This window comes from Arachis stenosperma, chromosome 6 (assembly GCF_014773155.1).
Source record: "Arachis stenosperma cultivar V10309 chromosome 6, arast.V10309.gnm1.PFL2, whole genome shotgun sequence".
Classification (NCBI taxonomy): domain Eukaryota; kingdom Viridiplantae; phylum Streptophyta; class Magnoliopsida; order Fabales; family Fabaceae; genus Arachis; species Arachis stenosperma.
Window position 1 is genome coordinate 129,457,360 of NC_080382.1, and position 6,823 is coordinate 129,464,182.

The window sequence follows — 6,823 nt, forward strand, 5'->3', positions numbered from 1 at the left end:
ACAATCATAGAGAAGAAAACACACAAGAATAAAATATTATGATTAAATAATGTAACCATGTAATTAATCTCAAATCTCACAGGTTGTGTGTTCTTAGCTATAATTCATGTTCCAATTTATAGTCTTCAAACAAGTTTAACACAAAAAATTTTCAAATTAAATTAGTGAAATATTATGAAATAGAGTCTTGAAAAAGAAAATATTACTTCAACCAAGTAGTAGCTAAATGCACAAAAATCAAACAAACATGCAATCAAACATGCAAATGCAATAATGAACTAAAAAATAAAATAAAACATTAGTGTTGAGAAGAAAATAACTAACACACGGAAGTTGGTATCGACCTCCCCACACTTAAAGATTGCACCGTCCTCGGTGCATGCTAAGATTTGCAAGTGGACAGGTTTCTCTAACTGACACTTTTCTCCAAAGATTGTGTAGATGGACTTGTTTGTCTCCCCATTAAGAAGTTTTTCCTCTCCCTTCTTGATGGCCATCCTGAAAGAAGAGAAAAAAGAAGAAAAGTAACCCAGAAATAAAGAGAAGAAAATAAATAAAGTATGGGTGGGTTAATGCCAAATAATGGGGTCTCAATTACCTGGTAGCTACAACAAGTAAGTGAGAAAACAATAGAAGCACATGGCATACCAGTGGTACAAAATTTGCAACAATTGGGAAGAGAGTTGGTAAGGAAAGACAATATAAATTCATGTCAATGCAAAAGGAACATAGGTATCATAAAAGATTGGCATTGATAGATAAATAATGTCACCCAATAGTGAAAAACAAGTCACTAAGCACCAAAATAATACCAGAAAAGATACAATAGTTGAATAAGAACATTTAACACCAATGATAAAATAATAAATTTAGAAAAGAAAATAAAAATATGCACAAAATTAAAATACAATGAATGAAAGTATGCAGATAAATTAAGTAAAATAGAATGGAAGAAAAGAAGGATGAGAAGTTAAAGAGATGAAGAAAAAGAAAGTAAGAAGGGAGGAAGAAAGAATAAAAGATAGAAGAAATTAGGATTAGAAAAGAAAAGATAAGATAAGTGGCGGTGCAGAGATCTGGTGGTGTTGCGTGAGTGACGCGCACACGTACTCCACGCGTACACGTCGGTCGCGCAAATGGGGAGACGACGCGTCGGCGTCGGTCGAGCTTGTGCTACTCGCGCGAAGGCAGCCTTGCGTGCGCACAACTCTCTGTTTGCATTGGGGTGTGTGCCAAAATAGCATATGACGCGTGCGCGTCATTGATGCGGATGCGTGAGTGTGCAGAATTGGAAAATGACGCACACGCGTCAGCGACGCGTACGCGTGACTGACTTTGTGCCTTGGGCATAGTTCCCGCACCAGGCCATCACAACTTTCAGCCTGAAACCTATTTACGTCGATTTTCCAAAGTCACGCGTGCGCATCATTGACACGTATGCGTGGTGATTCTTGTGTGATTGGCACACTTTCTGCATGACTCCTGATGAGCGGATAATTTATACGCTTTTTGGCATTGTTTTTAGGTAGTTTTTAGTAGGTTCTAGCTACTTTTTAGTATGTTTTTATTAGTTTTCATGAAAAATTCATATTTCTGGACTTTACTATGATTTTGTGTGTTTTTCTGTGATTTCAGGTATTTTCTGGCTGAAATTGAGGGATCTGAGCAAAAATCTGATTCAGGCTAAAAAAGGACTGCTGATGCTGTTAGATTCTGACCTCCTTGCACTCGAAATGGATTTTCTGGAGCTACAGAAGTGCAATTGGCGCACTCTCAATTGCGTTGGAAAGTAGACATCCAGAGCTTTCCAGAAATATATAATAGTCTGTACTTTGCTCGAAGATAAATGACGTAAACTGTCGTTTAACGCCAGTTCCATGTTCCATTCTGGCATTAAACGCCAGAAACAGGTTACAACCTGGCGTTTAACTCCAGAAAAAGCCCAGGCATGTGAAAAACTCAAGTCTCAGCCCCAGCACACACCAAGTGGGCCCCAGAAGTAAATTTCTACACTATCTATCTCAGTTTACTCATTTTCTGTAAACCTAGGTTACTAGTTTAGTATTTAAACAACTTTTAGAGATTTATTTTGTACCTCATGACATTTTAGATCTGAACCTCGTATCTTTGACGGCATGAGTCTCTAAACTCCATTGTTGGGGTGAGGAGCTCCGCTGTGTCTCGATGGATTAATGCAATTATTTCTATTTTCTATTCAAACACGCTTGTTTCTATCTAAGATATTCATTTGCACTTCAATATGATGAATGTGATGATCTGTGACACTCATCACCATTCTCAATCTATGAACGCGTGCTTGACAACCACCTCCGTTCTACCTTAGATTGAATAAGTATCTCTTGGATTCCTTAATCAGAGTCTTCGTGGTATAAGCTAGAATCCATTGGTAGCATTCTTGAGAATCCGGAAAGTCTAAACCTTGTCTGTGGTATTCCGAGTAGGATTCAGGGATTGGATGACTGTGACGAGCTTCAAACTCACAAAGGTTGGGCGTAGTGACAGATGCAAAAGGATCAATGGATCCTATTCCAACATGAGTGAGAACCGACAGATGATTAGCCGTGCAGTGACAGCGCATCAGGACCATTTTTACTGAGAGGATGGATGGTAGCCATTGATAATGGTGATCCACCAACATACAGCTTGCCATATGAGGAACCTTGCATGCGTGAAGAAGAAGACAGGGGGAAAGCAGAGATTCAGAAGACAAAGCATCTCCAAAACTCCAACATATTCTCCATTACTGCAAAAGAAGTACTATTTAATCCATGCTTTTTATTTACTACCAATCAAAACTGAGAATTATTATTATCCTGACTAAGAGTTACAAGATAACCATAGCTTGTTTCAAGCCAACAATCTCCGTGGGATTTGACCCTTACTCACGTAAGGTATTACTTGGACGACCCAGTGCACTTGCTGATTAGTAGTACGAGTTGTGAAAAGTGTGATTTACAATTTCGTGCACCAAGTTTTTAGCGCCGTTGCCGGGGATTGTTCGAGTTTGAACAACTAACGATTTATTTTGTTGCTTAGATTAGGAATAATTTATTTTGCTGTGTTTAGAGTCTCTCATTTGATTTTCAAAAAAAAAATTTGTTTTCGAAAAAAATATACACTTTTATTATTAAAACTACTTTTTCAAAAATACTTCTCTTTTGTTTAGTCCATGCATTTGTTGAATGTGTCTATGTTCTTGTGAACAGTTGCTCCTTTGTGTCTTTCTTTCTAAAATCTTTTTCAAAAATAATTTTTCTTTGATTAAATCTTGTGTCAATTTTTAAGTTTGGTGTTCCTTGGTGTTTTCCTTTAGTTTTCGAAAATTTTATTGTGGTTTTCTAAAAATTTTAAGTTTGGTGTTCTATTTTCATGTTCTTGTTGTTCTTGTGAGTCTTCAAAGTGTTTTTGAGTCTTCTTTGTGTTTTGATCTTAAAATTTTTAAGTTTGGTGTTCCTTGGTGTTTTCCCTCCAAAATTTTTTAGAACAAGGAGCATTAGATCTAAAAATTTGAAGTCTTGTGTCTTTTGTGTATTTTTCTCTTTCATCATAAAATTCAAAAATAAAAAATATCTTTTCTAACTATTTTTAAGCAAATATTTCAAATTTTTTCATAAAAATTCAAATTTCAATTTCAAAATTTTATCTTATCATATCTTAGTTGTCAAGTTTTTTAAAAAATCATATATTTTTCAAATCATATCCTTTTTCAAATTTTTAAAAATCATATCTTTTTCAAAACTTCCTGACCACTTTTTCTCTCTCCATTTTTTGAAAATCCTCACCCATTTTTCATTTTATTTTATTTTATTTTTTTAATTTCTGTTTTCTAAAAAAAATTTTAATAAAAAATATTTTATTAAAAGTGTGATTTACAATTTCGTGCACCAACTCTCACGTAACTTTCTGCCATTTTTTTATGCAGAATGCAAATGAATATGCAGAAATTATGAATGAACAATAATAAAATTAAAATAAAATAAACTAGGAGTAAAAGGAACGATTATACTATGGTGGATTGTCTCCCACCTAGCACTTTTAGTTAAAGTCCTTAAGTTGGACATACGGTGAGCTCCTTGTCATAGTGGCTTGTGCTTGAACTCATCTTGAAATTTCCACCAATGCTTGGACTTCCATAAAGCTCTATCTATTCCAAGTAAATTCCTCAAGCTTTGATGGAGTTCTTCACAAGCTTTGAGCTCCCAAAATTGATCCTCTTGTATGCTGGGGTCCCAAATCTTGTTTCTACACCCATCTTTAAGTTGATCATCATGGTTCCATCTGGGTGGTTTAGCCTTTTAATTCTAATTGAAGCACCTAAATATCCTCCTAGACCCATTCAATCGAGCTCTACGCCAACCTTTGCATTTCAACTTGGAGCATACAACCATATTGAATCTTGCATGACAACTCCAACCACTAACCATCTTCCTCTTACTCTTAATGCCACAAAGAGCTCTAAGTTAACCATCCGTCTCTAGTAGCCCATATTCAAGTGGAAAAGTAAAGGTTAAGGATAAGAATTTTACCCACTTGAATGTTGTGTTGGATGGTAATGGCCTTGGGAGAGGTGTCTCTAATGAAATTTCAAACTCCATTCCCTTGTGCTCTTCTTTGACAACTTCCTCCTCTTTGCAAGCTTCTTCAATATCAACCTCTTCCTCTTGGGAGCTTTCTTTCACTTCAATCTCTTCTTCATTGCTCACCAAGGGCATGGGAGGTTGTGCTTCTTCTTTAATCTCCATCTCTTGATCAACCTCTTCCAAGTCTTCAACCATGATATGCCTTGGAGGTTATACACCCTCCACAACATCAAATGCAACCATCTTGGAAGGCGGCTCCATGACTTGAGGTTCAATTGGAGGTTCTGCATCTCCTAAGTTTTCAACCACTTCCTCTTTAACTATTGCGGCTTTGTCCAGTTATTTTAGCATAAAATCGTACTCCTCCTTGATGATTGCCTTTCCATGACGACTCCCTTCATCTACTCCTTCATCTTCAAGGGTCTTTACTATCTCTACCTTTTGGGTATCCTCTTGCTCCTCTGGAAATAAGGCCACGTGTAACCGATCCATTGCGTCCCTAAGACGATCCCTTTTCTCTTGTTCTATGTCAATAGCATCATGGGGATCGTGTTGCTCTTGGATTGATGGATATGGGTGCTCTTCCATGGATGGTGGTGATGAGATGGAGAGATCATTCTGTGGTTGAAAAAGAAGTGCACTAGAGCTTGAGGGTTGACTGTTGAGGGTAGAGGGTTGGTCCATACGGATATAAGAGCTTGGAGAGTAGAGGTTAGACTAGTGAGAGAGGTAAGTGTGTTCTCCATGGAGGTTTGGGGTGGATAGGAGGGTTTATTATTTTGGAGAAAGGGTGCATGGTAGGAAGGTGGTTCCTCTTGAGAAGGATATAGAGATGGTGTATATTGAGGTCGTGGTTCTAAGTACGGCTCATATGGTGGTTGGTATGGTGGATAAGGATAAGGGTCATGTGGAGGTGACTGGTGGAAAGAGGCTTGTGAGTATGGTGGTCCAAAGTTATGTTGAAGAGGGGGCTCATAGGTATAGTGTGGTGGGCGTTGATTGTCACGAAAAGGTCCACCATAACCATTGCCTTGATATGCATCACAGAATGGTTGTTGATAGTCCATTGAAGGTGATTGTTGCCAAAAGGGTTGGTCAAATCCTTGTGGCTCCTCCCATCTTTGATTTTTCCAACCTTGATGCCTGTTCCTATTAGAGCTTCCATTCCCTACAACAATATTGGAACCAAACTTGAAACCAGAGGGGTGAGAATTCATAGTAGCTAAAGAAAATAAAAACTAATAAAAATTAATGATAATAAACTCCTAAAACTAGAAACACTAACAAAGAAACGAAAAAATAAATATTTACAATAACCAATAATAAGGCACAGGTTTGCAATTCCCTGGCAACGGCGCCATTTTTGACGAACTGATTTATGTCGGTAAAGAATTTCATAAAAATAATCGCGTTGTAAGTATAGTCTCAAAACCTGCCAAGAGCTTTATTATTTATTATTTTAATGCCTTGTTATTTTACATTACTTGTTCCTTATTTCAAAAACCCAAAAAAAAGATACAATTTCATAACCAATTCTAAGCATACCTCCCTGCAATTCCTTGAGAGACGACCCGAGGTTTCAAAACTTCAGTTATAAATTTTATTGGGTTTGCTTTAGTGATAACCAAAACTTTTGTACGAAAGGATTCTTTGCTGGTTTAGAGACTATACTTACAACGCGATTATTTTTATGAAATTCTTTACCAGTAAAAATCAGTTCGTCAAGAGGCTAAGATCAAAACCGAAATAAATAGTTGCGTTTTTGCTCTTCAACCGAAAAAAGCTTCTCGTGAAGAATTTGCCCTGAGGATCACCCATGCCATTTCTATTCAAGCTTTTTATGACAAAGAAGAAACAAGGCATGAAACGGAACTAGCCCAAATTAATGAAAAACTTGCCGAAGTACGTGAAAGGCGGGCTGAAATAGGTGTTTCTCTGACTACTGCCCAGCAAGAACAACAACAGATCATTCAAGAAATTGTTTCTATTGAGACCAAGCAAGAAGAATACGAGAAACAATTTGAACAAGTCCAATTCGACAAGTACAAGCATATTGAAGCACTCTCAACTTTGGACAATAGAAGGGCAAAGCTGCGTTCAGACTTGGCAAAACTCTTGGCGCCTTGAATTTCTTTACTTCAGGCTTTACTTTTTGTAATGGTTTTCCTTTTCTAGATTTATGCATGTTTGACTTTAATTTAACAAACAGTAATACTGTTTCA